Raw genomic sequence first — 16,667 nt, 5'->3', positions numbered from 1 at the left:
TAATACATACCACCTGCGTAGCAACAGAACTACTTACGTGAATGTGGGGCGTCAAGTACCTGCTTATGTGTATTTAACGCGTTATTGCCTTTTTTATGACAAACATTGCGTGTTACTCTTAGTATAGTTGTACCGTTGCAATTTGGTGAGTTTTATTGAACAAAATAATGAAAAATAATGAAAGTATAGCATTTACATACGAAGATGGAGACAATCCAGAAATGAGCTGCCAGGAAGTGATCGATTTCGGACACGAAGGTACATGTACATTAGTCTGAAATAATAGACGTGTTATACGGGATTCTTCCAATCCCTAACGTCTAAACGGTTTTGTGCAAAAAGCGGGGGTGTTTGAAAAATATTGAAATTGTATTAAGTGAAGTATTGTATGGTTGAAATGGATAATAAAGTAAAGATTTATATTCATATTTTACCATGGAAGTGCAAAGCTATTTTGCAAAAAAAAACACCAAGCATTTAATGCATTAAAACACATTATTTACCTTTTCATTAAGAGGAAAGTTGACTGACACAGAGAACAATTATGCCAAGTGGAACAACTTGACCCAATCGTAATAATTCGGCCACCTCCGACAAGCTTCGAGATAATACAATCGTAACAACTCGGCCTTGGCCAAACAATCTGAACACCTCAGCCAGTATCCAACAGGGATTGACTATCTCGAACCTTACCGAAGATGGCGAGTTGTTACAACTGATGGCCGAAATGTTCCGATTGTTGTAAAATTGTGAACTGCAGCCTTGCAGGTGCCCTTCATGTATATATTGTTATGTTTTGACAGAATGAAATGAAGAAAAAACCATCAAACTCATAATTATTGGCTTGATATTGCTTTTTGGTTACGGAATTTATATAAAATAACATTATCTGGTAATATTTCTTGTTTTTATGATATGTTATAGATGCAATATGCTTTAACCCGGAATCCCGATCGGATTTAATTATTGTTTAACCTGAAACGTCTCAACCATCAAAAAAGAACATATAATTATGCTTCAATAGTCTAAAAAAATAGACGTGTTATATGGGATTCTTCCAATCCCTTACGTCTAATCGGGTTTGTGCAAAACAGGGTGGGGGTTGAAAGATATTGAAATCGTAGTTCGATAAGTATTATATGTTTGAAATAGATATTAAAGGTTTATATTCGTATTTTAGTTATTACCGTGTAAGTGCAAAGATTTTTTTCACAAAACAAGCATTTAATGCATTTAAACACAACCATTTTACATCTATGTAAATCTATGCACCGCAGCCTTGCCGGTGATCTTCATGTATAACAGTTTATATCATTATGTTTTGACAGTATGAAATGAAGAAAAACACTCATCAAACTCATAATAATTCGTCAGCTTTTATTTTTTGCATACATAACTCATATTTTAGATATATATAATTATCTGACCCGGAATCCCAATCGGAATAGCTACCCACTTTTGGTACAAAAAAATTGTATGTGAAGGATATGCCATTTCAAAATTTGTAAAAAGAACAGTTAAGTTACTATTATTTGGACTAGTGCTTCAAGTGTTTGATTTATGGTCTCTATAATGTATAATGCACCTGTCAATTGTAGAGCCAAGCTGGGAGCTGCCTAAAAATCGGTTACCCGGTTAGCTCCGTTTGACAGATCTCCATGCAAGTGTTCACATGGTCGTGGGTTCAAGCGCCATACAAGTAGCATCTTTTCTCAAAGGTTTACTTTAGAACCCATCATCCAGGAGTAAACAATTATGATTTTTTTATTAAATATTACAGGCCATGTTCTTTTGTAAACTTTCAGATTGAGAAGTGCCTGGATACAAGGCTAGTATTGTTAACATCATCTGATACAATCAACTGGAACAAAGCTGAAATGGCTGCCTGACCTGACTTAAAAATTGGATGGCAGTACATCAGACTAGAAGATTACAAGTATTGAGGTGGACAAAATGAAACCTGAGCCTACCAAAGCTGACAGATTGCACAAGAAACACATAAATGCAGGTATTTACTGAGATATTGTAATTATTTTTTGAAACTTTACTGGCCAGCACAGAATGGTAAAATGCTAGTCTACCAATATAAATGTTCCTGGTTCGAATCAGTAAAGCTGATGAATGTACTGGTTGTGTAGCCATATGTTTAAGCTGCACTCTCACAGATTGTCTGTTTTACCAACTCTTTTTTTATTTCTTGGTCTTGTAATGAATTATTTTATGCGAATTTCTGAACACTGGACATAACAGACAACTGGAAAAAGTGGATCGCTGCTTTCTTATATTAATTCAGTCAAAAAAGACAACTGAAAATATTGGAACGCTGTTTTCTTATTTTAATACGGTCAAAAGATGATGTTCTATGCCAAAAATCTCATTATTAGTAAAGCGTTAGTAATGCTTTTACCCATAAAACCAATAGTTACAAATGTAAATATAAAAAACATGATCTTATCTTTTGTCAGCAGTCTTATTTCATCAGTTTTCATACTGCTTTTCATTAGCTTATTCCAAGCCAAAAAGTAAAAGAAGTTGTCAAAACCTTCAATCTGTGACTGAGAGTGCAGCACTCTTACAGATTGAACGTTTTGACTACTTTATTTATTTTTTGTCTTGGAACGGGCCAATTTATGTGAAAATGCATGTTAACCATTCATATAAGATTGCTGACAATAAATTTGTCAGAAAATGTTTATATTTAAGTTCACAATGTTTTATGCATTTTTCTTAAACCGTTAGTAACCTTTGTTTTCGACCTGAAATATGGAAGTCTGCAATCTAATATTTTGTCAGTAGTCTTATATCACTGGTTTGCAGATATTTTCGCAAAAAAATAGGTCATTCCAAGACAAAAAAATACAAAAGTTGTAAAAACAGTAAATCTGTGAGAGTGCAGCTTTAAATGACTAAATGTTTTGATTTGGCTCAATTTTCACCTAAAATCTTATAGTTTTGTGGCATCTAAATGGTTTGTTTTTAACAACATTACATGTGCATATGTATATATTTGTTCTTAAATTTGCAATTTAGATTGGAAGATTCATTCTCTGGAAAGTAGAAAAGGGCATGTTACATACTGTTATCACTGTCATGACAGAAACCATATTGAGGAGCTGGTCCACCTGTAGGAAGAATTGCGCTATTGGTTGGAGCAGCACTATTACCCAGCCATACACCAGCACTTAGTTTGTCATAGGGAGCATTTCTGAGCAGTTATGGAGACCACTAACTATGCAGGTATGTCATAATCAAAATCTTGGTTTATATATTTTTTTATAATTTAGCATCTGTTGAGAAGAAATTCATATCTAGATTGAAGGCACACACTATAGATTGATGCCCAAAAATATATTTCTTATTTTAATGCATTATCATGTCTAACTCATTTGACTTAAATGATCAAAGCAAAAGAAATGCAAATGATTAATCTGCAGATATACAAATGTAAGCTTTTTTAACTGGGGAACATGTTGCCACTTGTCTATTAATTAAAGAACACATTTATAATTAATAATGTTTAATCTGTACACAAATCATATGCCTTCTTTGTTTTAACAATCAATGTCAAAGAGTCCAGCATGATAATGCATTAAATTGAAAAAAATGCATTAATGTAAATGAACCCTTTAAAACAAAGACATTTCCTAAATCCAATAAAAAATAATTGAATATTGATGCAGAGTTCAGTTAGAATATAATATAACTTTTTTTGCAGTTGTTGCAGTGAAACTTGCACCAGTGTGTTTTCTGTGGAGATAAAAAGATAGTGTCCAGCAATGAAGACCCAACTCAAGATCTGACCTTGTAAGGCCAATATGAAATAACTGTGTGGGAAAATGGGAAAAACCTGCAGTCAGGAATGCACGGAAATCATCTAAAGAACAGTGTTAAATTAATCTTGAATAACTTGACATTTATTTTGTTTCACATATTTATTCATGGTGCAGTGAAAACATTCTTTTTTTTCTCATGGTTATTTAAATTTAGAATTGATAGGAGGGAACATCACTATGTAGTTTCATGTTCATAGTCAGATCAAAACCCATGTACATGCCCAAATGAGCATTCGAAAATATCAAAATGGTACTTGTTGTATGTAGTGTAAGGTAATTAACATAATAAACAAACATATTTAATCAATTTCAATTTATTATGCCCCTTTTAAAGAAGAGGAGTATATTGCTTTGCACATGTTGGCCGCTACGTCCGTCTGTCTGACAGTAGACCAAAGCTTTTCCGGGTGATAACTCTACAATTCCTAGACCTATTGTCAAACTTGACATGAAAGTTTGGTTTAACCAGTAGATGACCCCTTTTGATTTTAGGGGTAATATGGTCAAAGGTCACAGTGACCTTGAACAGGAAGGTGTCAAACCATACATCTGACTGATAAGTTGACAATGCCTGCACCTATGGCCCTCAAACTCAACATGGAGGCTAAGTCTGACTATTAGAAGATCCTATTGATTTAAGGGGTCATTGGGTCAAAAGTCAAGGTCACAGTGACCTTGAATGCTTAAAGGTTGTACTAATAATGACTGGACAAAGCCTGCACCCATGGCCCTTGAACTACTTGACTTTGGGGTTGGGCCTGACCAGTAGGTGAGCCCTATTGATTTGTCACAGACCATTGAACGCAAAAAGCATGCCTGTGTGACAACTTGACAAAGTCTGCACCCATGGCCTTCAAACTTGAAATTTAGGTTTGGGGTGACCAGCAGATGACCCCTTTGAATTTGTAGGTCAAGGTCACATCCCCAATATTGGTCATTAAAACTATGTCAGTTACTTATACCCTGCTGCTAAGAGGATACATGTTTATCAGCAAATATCAGCCGTCATCTGAATATGAGTGAAAACTGTACCAACTACCCTCATACTTTGAATAGCATAATCTTAAAACTGCCTCAAAGGCATCTTTTGTCAATGAAAAACCAGCTGTCATTTTGGTCCATGCATATTTCATTCAATTGTCCAGATATTCTTGACAACATGGCGCTAATTAATGCTGCAGGTTTGAAATTTAAGACATTAGTTTTTTTTCTTCAGCACCATGCAGATTTATTAACACTTTTATAATAAAAACAAACTAGAAAACAAATTTTAAAGATATTAGTTTTTTTCATGGTATGATGCCACAGCACCATGCAGATTTGTTTTCACTTTTATATCAAAGAAAGTAACTCGAGCACAAATTTTGTAGATATGTGGACTCTGTTGATAGAAGTTCTTGGAGGCATTTTTAGGCTTGAAAGAGCATCATTTTAAAGTTATATTTTTATTATGTCCCTTGAATCTTGGGTATAGTTTGTATTGTATTTGCATTTTAAAGACATTGGCTTCAACAGACCCTAATGAAATGAAGGAATGTAATTGCTTACTGAAACTGTTATAAGCGACGTCATAAATTGAAGCAATTTTAACATAATGAATATGCATTTAACTAATTTAAAGCGGTTCAAAATTAGGAAATTTGAATTAAGAATCTTGTAGGCCATTGGATACATGATTAAGTAGGGCCAATATATTTGTGCTTATTATAATCACATTTATCCTCCTTCATCTACCTTAAAGAGTGTTCATCATTTGTATGAAATCATTTGATCACGTTTCATTTGAAAGAACTTTGCGGTAGTGTTTGCTTGCTTCAGTTACGTCACCGACAGTCTTGCAGCGCTTTGAGCGCTTTGATTCTTAAAGCAGTCTGAAGATACCGAGTTCCTGATGTTACTTGGAAGCTCGTTCCAGAGTTTCGGACCAACGGTACTGAAACTCCTATCGGCGAAAGTCTTTCTTTTATTGAATGGTATTTTATAACATCCTGAAGTTTGTGTTGAGCGTAGATTGCACTTGGGTCGGTGTTCTTCAAGAAGTTCGATAAGGTACTCTGGAGCGTTTCCAACTAAGCAGCTGTACATAAAAGTAAAACTTTGAACGTGATTCTAGCTTTCACAGGTAACCAGTGCAGATCGTATAAAGCTTGTTTGGAACTATCATATCGAGAGCGAGATAGAACGAGTTTTGCGCACATATTTTGTATACGCTGCATTTTCTGTAAGACCACGTACTCATACACAACCAAGTTACATCGCTTGTGTGTTCGTCCAAACAACAACAATTTTGATAAGGGGTGAGAGTGGTCTGGTGGTATAGATTCTCCACCTCCCATTAAAGATGTTGTGTTTCGATCACTGGCAGTGAAACTTTCTCATGACCACTACAAACGGGCCACAGTTCTGTGCTGGTATTCAATATTGGTCTTAATTGGATCTAAGAATGATGCAGCTTATCGGATTACTTGTTATTAATAACATATCAATAGAGTGAATGAAGTTAATGATGTATGACCTTAAGATTACCTTACTGAATACCACCCTTAGGTTCTATCCAGGAAACGGACAAGAACTTAATTCTATACGCTGTCAGCTTTCGTCACTAGCGAGCTAAAAGAAATGAGTATAAACAAAACAGGCAATTCGGTGAAATCTATTATTATTTAGATATTAACTTAAGCCTGTACTTAAACAAATCCTCAGCAAACAAGAATGTTTGTATATCAAGCTCTATTAACTGTACAATTCTCAAGAACTGTCGTTTTGTTATCCGCGATTTTTCACTTCCAGATCCCTGGTCAAAACCCTTTCGTTTAAATTTTAATCCAAACGCATGCTGAAATAATCTGTCACTGTTCTCCTCTTTTCCCATGAGTCCAAAATATTCCATTTTCTGTAGAGTTTCTTTGGCGGATCTGACCCATTTTATTGATCGCTCTTTTTTCATGTCTTCATCGTGCAAGCCTTCATAGCACCCGGACTCTCTGAGGTCTGCGAGCATGCGCGTTTGTCTGTTTGTTGCAAGATTATATTTACATTCGGTGAAATCATCAAGCGTTACGTTGATCCAATTTTTCGAATTGAAGCACGGTCTGACACTCTCCCAGGGCACGTGGTTGTCACGGGCGCAACCTAGAATAATAAAATGAAAAATTATGATTAGTTAGAAAGTGCAATATAGGAACCTCGTTTTATACCAACCTTCCAGTATGTAATCTCGCCAGTTTTAATTTACATACCCGGTAAACATTGGCTCCACAACCAAAAAGAGAGTATAGTTAACGAGCGAAAGCCACATCCGAGCTAGAGCGGACACGCTGTTTTGTTTCTTTTTATAAAAAAGGGATTTTTTTTTCAAAAATTATTGCCATATTTCAACTAAATCAACATTTCGACTTTATTTTGTATTGAAGAAGTCTCAATATCCAAAATGGTACAACCGCCAAATATAGGAGTCTAGTTGTATATTGCGCCTCTAGCATGAACGAAGCAACGTCATTGGTCAAGGACAGGTCACGCTATGACCCTTACTAAATTATTGGACCAAAATGGCGTCTATTTTCCGATTCCGATGAATAAATGAAATATTTTCCATAAATTGATCAATATAAACGGGTTTTCGACGTGATATATTAGTTACGTGGTTAGTAGGTGACCCGATATGGGATATAAGGGGGGTAGGAAAACCATGTTCGGGCTCGACCTTCGCTCTTTCCCGATATGGTTCCAATTGACCCGTATATCCCATATCGGGTCACCTACTAACCCCGTAACTTATAATACCAACCGCAAAATATAGGAAACACGTTGTATATCAACGGCCGAATAACCACGTTACACATTACAGGAATCGCGCTATGTACAGACCACGTAGTATAGCAACCGCGCAATATGGCACCACGTGGTATATAGCCCGCGCTATATACGGACAACGTGGTATAGCAACCGCGCTATATACGGAAAAAGTGATATAGCAACCGCGCAATCAAGAACCCACGTTGTACAGAAGACGCGCTCTAGACGGACCACAATGGTAAAGCATTCACGCAATATAGGAACAATACTGTATATAAACCGCGCTATATACGGACCACGTGATGTAGCAACCGCGCAGTATAGGAACCACGTTGTATAAAAGACGCGCTATATACGGGCAACGTGGAAAAGCATCCGCGCAATATAGGAACATACTGTATATAAACCGCGCTATATACGAACACGTATATAGCACCCGCGCAATATAGGAACCATGTTGTATAAAAGACGCGCTGTAGACGGACCACATGGTATAGCACCAGCGCAATATAGAAACCATACTGTATATAAACCGCGCTACATATGGACAACGTAGTATAGCAACCGCTGTATATAAACTGCGCTATATACGGACCACGTTGTATAGCAACCGCGCAATACAGGAACCATGCTGTATATAAACTGCGCTATATACGGACCACGTTGTATACCATCTATACGATAAACTAAGGGATTCGAGTTATATACGACTTATGCAAGCAACATGATTAAAATAAATACTATAATATGATGATTTAATTCACTCAGATATAAAAATATTTTTTAATTAAATACGAAACCTTGGTTAAAACTTTGAACAGAATGCAACTAATAACAAATCATACCAAGGACGGCATCCTCCCACTGGCCTCCTGATTTCTGATGGTGCCATTCGCTGATGTAGCGGTCAAGGGGGTCGCGCAGTTGGGTCATGTAGAAGTACCTGGATGGGCAAACATGTGTAAGAAAGGGACAAGCACGGACGGTGTCTGGGTAAATGTACGAGCATACATACATACACCTCTCACACATAGACCCTTGGCTCCGAACCTCAACAGGAACAAGATTTTAAGGACAACTAGCATACTGGATTTTAAAGGAAACCGGATTCGAGCTTGATTAATTTAAGCTTGAAGCAGTCTTCGATCTTATCATAAACGGATAAAAAGAGCATGTAATTGGAAATTAGTATAATCCAGCAAAATGATAGTGAAACGGTAATTATCATCTTGTACAGTCCGGAAAATATATGAACAGTCACACACTGCATGGCACTATTGCTCTATAAGTGGGACAGATGGGGTGACCCTGGGCCAGTATTCAACATTGATCTTATCCCTACCCTTAGACATGCCTCAGTGATTCCATTCAGCCTAATGGTCAGCTAAATATACAGGCCAATGAAAACACTTAGTTTTTAATCTTAGATTTAAGTTCAATCCGAGTTGCTTATTGAATACGGCCCCAGGAAAATATAATTTCCTACTTTTGAGTATAACGAATCAGAAGGAAATTATTTTCCCTTGCTTATAATGAAATAACCGCCAGGTGGCGATTGATAAGCACGTGGAATTCGTGCGAATATGAATGTTAAGGCATTCAGCTTTGGGGAACCGATCCGTTCACATAGATTCAATTGATTGTTAAATTTTATAAAATGTTTATTGTGAAAGTTTTCTGTTACTATGCAATTTCATCATATAAATGATAAACCTGTTTTTCATTTGTCTTCAAAGAACATAACCATGTAATATACATTTGTATAACTTTATAAAGTACGTATACTTGAAACATAAAAATGATATGTTTTCTATACATCTTTGTTAAGGAGCTTATGGGTGATGAGGCCCGACATCTAGTGGTACGAGACAAATCCTGTAAATCTGGATGACAAACGGGCAGAGGTTTCTGAGTTTTCTATACTCTTCACATATGGAGGAAATAAAAGATATATCCATCTATCATATTTCACTCTGTTTCTTTAATAGCTAGATGTGACCTGGAATTACACTCACTTCCATCTCATATAACCTATTATGACCACGGACCTATAAACCATTTATATGACATTAACACTCTTTAAGTTATGGACGACACTACGTGTGTCAAGCCATAATGCGCGGACATTCATAAACAAATATAATGCAAGCTGGGTGTTCTACATTATAGCACTGACAGTCCTACATTGAGGTTACATTGGAATTACCCTTAAATAAATTAGTTTACTTAAATTATGGTCCTGAATTAAATATAAAGTTTCTTGATTTCCCTGGCAAAGGGTGAAATGAACGCCTTTTAATATATTTTTTTTATTATTTTAAAGCTGCACACTCTCACAGATTTACCGTTTTTACAACTTTTTTTGTCTTGGAATGAGCATTTTTTTTGTAAATATCTGCATACCAGTGATAAAAAAAACTGCTGACAAAAGATCAGATCGCAGATTTCATATTTCCAAAATTAATGTTTTATGGCTTAATCCGTTACTAACGGTTTAGGGAAAATGCATAAAACATTATTTTTTTAACTTCAAAATAAAAAGCAGTCTTAAATGACTGGTTAACATGCATTTTCACATAAATTGGCTTGTTCCAAGACAAAAAAAGTTGTCAAAACGTTCAATCTGTGAGAGTGCAGCTTTAAAGAGTGGATGTAGTAATGTCTTTATAAGCTGACCTTCGTTCCCGATGTCCGCCCTCCAGTTCGTCAAGGTAACGGGGTATACATTTGTGCATATGTGTCCAGTCCGCATGCAGGCCACACCGCAGCTTGTTACAGTATTTCACTGTGTCCATATACAGCCACAGTTTCCCCCTGGAAGTACAATAAGACTCGTCATATTAATTCGTCGGCGTATTTCCAAACGGCCACAATCTGACATTTTCTTGTTTGAGGAAAACGGTTTCAACGTTTTTTATAAGAACGCTCAAAATAGAAAGTGTAGCTTTGTGTAACTCTGATTTATATTTTTTATAAGACCTCCACATATTATATAGTATAAACATCGCTCGTATTTTTTATCAAGAATATTCCAACAACGGTACCGATCTCTTCGAAATATCAATATTTTCGAAAAGTGACATTTGGCCATGTGGCGTTAATGCATTTTTAATTGTTTTATACAAGTCAGAATACATTAATCCAAACATAACGTGCGAAAAGGCTTATATTAAGTAAGTATATGGCCACTTCCTGCATTAGAGACTTCACTTTTTTCGGTCATTCGATTTAAATAAGTACGCACAACAACAGTTTCTATGGAGTGGATTTGTCTTTGAAATGCCTTTTGATTTGACACTGGTCAGCGGCACTCTGACACTGCGTACAGGGGAGGGAGAATGGAAATAAAGAAAGGCGCAGTACCCGTAGTGGTACTGGCACGGCGTATGGGGGTGGGGGAGTCTGACACTGCTTACAGGGGAGGGAGAATGGAAATAAAGAAAGGCGCAGTACCCGTAGTGGTACTGGCACGGCGTAAGGGGTGGGGGAGTCTGACACTGCGTACATGGGAGGGAGAATGGAAATAAAGAAAGGCGCAGTACCCGTAGTGGCACTGGCACGGCGTTGGGAGTGGGGGAGTCTGACACTGCGTACAGGAAGGCGAGAATGGAAATAAAGAAAAGCGCAGTACCCGTAGTGGTACTGGCACGGCGTATGGGGTGGGGGAGTCTGACACTGCGTACATGAATAAAGAAAAGCGCAGTACCTGTAGTGGTACTGGCACGGCGTAGGGGGTGGGGGAGTCTGACACTGCGTACATGGGAGCGATAATGGAAATAAAGAAAAGCGCAGTACCCGTAGTGGTACTGGCACGGCGTAGGGGGTGGGGGAGTCTGACACTGCGAACATGGGAGCGAGAATGGAAATAAAGAAAAGCGCAATACTCGTAGTGGTACTGGCACGGCGTAGGGGGATGGGGTAGGGCGGGGGAGTCTGACACTGCGTACATGGGAGGAAGAATGGAAATAAAGAAAAGCGCAGTACCCGTAGTGGTACTGGCACGGCGTAGGGGGGTGGGGGTGGGGGGGGGGGGGGGCAGTCTGACACTGCGTACATGGGAGCGAGACTGGAAATAAAGAAAAACGCAGTACCCGTAGTGGTACTGGCACGGCGTATAGGGGAGGAGGGGGGAGTCTGACACTGCGTACATGGGAGCGAGAATGGAAATAAAGAAAACGCAGTCCCAGTAGTGGTACTGGCACGGCGCATGGGGTGGGGAAGTCTGACACTGTGTACAGGGAGGAGAGAATGGAAATAAAGAAAAGTGCAGTGCCCGTAGTGGCACTGGCATGGCGTTAGTGGTGGGATGGGGGAGTCTGACACTGCGTACAGGGAGGAGAGAATGGAAATAAAGAAAAGCGCAGTACCCGTAGTGGCACTGACACGGCGTTGGTGGTGGGTGAGTCTAACACTGCGTACAGGGAGGCGAGAATGGAAATATAGAAAAGCGCAGTACCCGAAGTGGCACTGGAACGGCGTTGGTGGTGGGGGAGTCTGACACTGCGTACAGGAAGGCGAGAATGGAAATAAAGAAAAGCGCAGTACGCGTAGTGGCACTGGCACGGCGTTAGTGTGTTGGGGATGGGGGAGAGAGAAAACAAATAAAGAAAATAGCAGTACCCGTAGTGGCACTGGTACGGCGTTGGTGGTGGGGGAGTCTGACACTGCGTACAGGGAGGCGAGAATGGAAATAAAGAAAAGCGCAGTACGCGTAGTGGCACTGGCACGGCGTAAGTGTGTTGGGGATGGGGGAGAGAGAAAACAAATAAAAAAAAGAGCAGTACCCGTAGTGGCACTGGCACGGCGTAAGGGGTTTGGCGTAGCAGGGCTTCTCTAGGTCCCCAAACACCCGATCGTTCAAGTAGCGGCCTCCGGTCTTCTGGATATGAAGGAACACAAGGACGTCCGTCTGTACTGTGTATCCGGTCTGCAGGCCCACCTCCAGTTCCGGCCGAAAATCCGCCTCGAACGTGTGGCCAAATCCCAAAAAGTAGCGCAGGAGGACGGACCTGGTATCGGGGTTGTAGTATTTCTGTGTGATGATCTCAGCCAGAAAGTTCATATCCATGCTCGCTAGTGTTCTTAACTCTTGAATGGTGTACATCCGTTCGTCTGAGATTCCGTATGCTGACTCTTGAGCAGAATGTGAGTTTGGGTCCATTTCCGTTTTAATCCGATCGCTGGGTGGGATTTTATTATAATCAGTGTTCACATTTTTCATCAGAACTTTGTTAAGTTCATATAATTTTAATGAAGCATTAGCGAAATGCGATTTGTGTTGAAGATATCGTTCATATGCATCAACCCTTGACAACAAGGATCTGTAATTCTCTGTTCTTTTTGGTCCATAAAAGAAATCCTGATCAGCTCTGTAGGGCATTGCTAAAACTTCAGTATCACGTCCAAATTTCACTAAGGCAATAGTTCCTACGATTAATACAAACAGTACACGTTTTCTCTGCAGGCACAACCACTTTATTTCCGTCAAAATATGTCTTTTATCCATCTTTTTCAGTTCAAAATTATTTTTAATAAGCATTTAACTTCCCATTTCAACATTCCGTACATGTATGGTAACACTATGTTCTTCCTCCCATATACTACAACAGGTTTATTCAAGTATATCGGAAATACAAATGTAGATTAATCAGTTTTAAAGTGTTGACCACAGGTCTGGTCGTTATTGAGACTTTAAGCATGCAATACAATATATTACTAGTATAATACTATTAATCGATATCGTGTCCAGTCACGACCATATGCACAAGACGGCTTAAACAAAATACGACAGTTTTGCGATTCTTACTTACTTCTGTCTTTAAAGGCTACATGTCAAAAGGGTGACGATATTCCAAATGAAGATTTTAAGGTATAATTCGAAGGGTTGATGTCTGGTGCTCAGGACCATGAGGATGATTTAACCTCTGAGTTTTTAGCAGATTTTGATAGGAACAATAATGGTAGTTCACCTACGTTTGATTGTCTTGATAGATTAATCAGTGAAGAAGAAATTTTAAAGGCGATTAGTAAACTTGGTAATAATAAGGCATGTTCCAAAGATAATGTTTTATACGAATATTTTAAAACCAGTGTTCCGGTTTTGATCAAGCCATTGCATTTGTTTTTTAACACTATCCTTAACAATGGGACGTTTCCCAAGTCATGGGCTAACGGGGCTATTATTCCCATATATAAGAAAGGAGATCTTTCGGACCCTAACAATTACAGGGGGATTACACTGATCAGTTGCTTTGCAAAGTTGTTCACCGGTATATTAAATGAGAGGATTAAGAAATGGGCGAAGGAGTACGATGTTCTCACGGATGCACAATTTGGTTTTAAGAACAATTGTAGTACAGTAGATCCCATATTTATATTACAATCATTGATCCAAAGACAGTTAAACTCTAAAAAGAAGTTGTATTGTTGTTTTGAAGACTTTAAAAAGGCGTATGACAGTATAAGTAGGAGCAGGCAATGGTATAAACTAATAAAATCCGGCGTCGATGGTAAATTACTGGCCCTTTTACGCTCAATGTACGAGGAAGTGAAGCTTTGTGTTAAACATGTTGGGACATTGTCTGATTTCTTTGATAGTAATGTCGGATTATTTCAAGGGGAAATAACTTCCCCGATTTGTTTCTCTCTGTTTTTAAATGATATAGGGTTACATATGCAACAAGGAACTTATGCCGGGATCTCTCAGGATGAAATAAATATCTTTCTGTTGTTGTTTGCAGACGATGCTGTGTTAATGTCAGAGTCGAAAGAAGGCCTTCAGACGTCATTAGATAACTTACAAACATACTGTGATCGCTGGAATCTCACTGTAAATGTTGAAAAAACTAAAATTGTTGTATTTAGAAAAGGCGGTAGATTGTCGCAAAATGTTGAATGGAAATATAAAGGTGTTGTTGTAGAAATCGTAAATTCCTTCAATTATCTTGGTGTTGTTTTCTCATCTGGTGGCTCATTTGCTCAAGCAGCTAAAACTTTAGCTGGCAAAGCTATAAGGTGTATGAATAGTCTATTTGCGGTTATAAAAGATACACTCGCCCCTGTCCATATTCTCTTTAATCTGTTTGATGCATATGTTATGTCTATACTTAATTATGGATCTGAGGTATGGGGATTTGGTAAGTATGAATGTTTGGAAAGAGTGCAAAAAAGGTTTTGTAAATGGATCCTCAAAGTGAAAAGGTCGACAAATACTCTTTCGCTATATAGCATGTATATTGAAAGATACATGCGATGCATTAAATACTTTGTTAAATTGTTTACATGCAAATCTAAGTATTGTATTTTAAGAACTATCATTTTAAAGGAAGTGAGTGAAGTAGAACTAAATCCTGCTGTCATAAATTGGGCCTCGAATGTTCGAGATGTATTACAACGCTCAGGTTTTAATGATGTTTGGTTATTCCCCGAATCAGTGAATATGTCTGCATTTGTACCTCTGCTTAGAAATAGATTACGAGATATTTATATCTCAGAATGGAGAGTGGGTATGGATAGCTGTAGTTCATTAAATATATATAAAGAATTTAAATGCAATTACCAAGTTTCTAATTATATTTCTTTATTAGACAATATCAAATACAGACAAGTGCTTGCACAATTACGGCTATCTTCCCATAGGTTAAATATTGAAGTTGGCCGACATAATGGTATTGCAAGACATGATAGAAAATGTACCTATTGCAACCTCAACGATATAGAAGACGAGTACCATTTCGTTTTAAGATGTCCACTATATGCTGATACTCGTAGAAGGTATTTGCCAAATTACTATTCAAGACATCCTAGTATGGAAAAATTTATTACTTTACTGCTTACAGATGATAAACCTCTTCTGGTTAAACTAGCTATTTATTGTTTAAAAGCTTTCAAAGAAAGAAATGATTATGTTTGAATACATATATGCTTTTTCTAGGAATATTTATATCCTTGTACTGGATGTTATTCCATGTGTTTTGTATATGTCTTAAGATTAGTTGTATTTGTACTGTTATCTTTGCGCTTAAAACTATTTAGCACAGTGATCAAACCACTGTATTCTTTTAAAGTACCCTTGCCTAACATTTGCCTTAACGTTCCTCTATGGAGAGTAGGGAGTGAACACTCTCACAGGTATCTATAGGCGCGATGAAAGCTGTTGTTGTTGTTGTTTTCTCTATCACTATATATATAGAAATTAAATAATGATTCATGCATTTATTCATCTATTTATTATTTATTTGTATGTGTATGCGTATTGTGTATGTTGTGTAATGTGACGATGAGCTGTTTATATGCTTAAGTGAAAAAAAAAAATCTGTTCTGTTCTGTTTAAATTTGCTTAACACAGAGACAAGATAAAAATAGCAACCTTTCTCGCCACATTCACTATTTTTTTAATGTACAAGACATCGTATTGAAAGCCTGTTGTTGTTTGTTCGATGAACTCGCATATGCAATCAAACTTTTATTTGAAATAGACAATTAAACAGATGATGAAGACGTATAAATGTAACCAAGCATTTTTTTGATTATCGCCCTCAAACACAACGTACTTTTTGTGGCGACTAATTATATCTTTATTGTTAAAACTCACCTATATTTCAACTTATTTCAAAATTATTCTACTTTTAAATTTGAAATGTAAATGTAAGTAGTGATCGCATTCTTTCTTGAGTTTATACTATATGAACACAGTAGGGCACGCGAGCAAATTCCATTAATGCCGCTAGCGCTTCTTGGTCATATCTCGCTCATGCAGCATAAACGCATTAGAAAATGCGATCACAAATTATATTTGCATTTTGAATCATCATCCATAACGATAAACTGCAGTATCTTCTGCAATTGAGTAAAGAATTAAAGAAATGTAACCGTCAACATAATTTTGTATGTATAAGTACAGATGTTTTTTTATAAAGTAAAATAAATAAATTGAACAGTGAAAGGGAGTGAACCCACCCGGATTCAATAAAATGGTCGCACCGCGTTTATGCGCACCTGTCTGATACGCTCCGCTAATTAACGACCGGAAGTAGATTC

The sequence above is a fragment of the Mya arenaria genome, chromosome 7, assembly GCF_026914265.1.
Source record: "Mya arenaria isolate MELC-2E11 chromosome 7, ASM2691426v1".
Lineage (NCBI taxonomy): Eukaryota > Metazoa > Mollusca > Bivalvia > Myida > Myidae > Mya > Mya arenaria.
The sequence above is the reverse complement of the archived record's forward strand: the minus strand, read 5'-3'. Positions refer to the sequence as shown.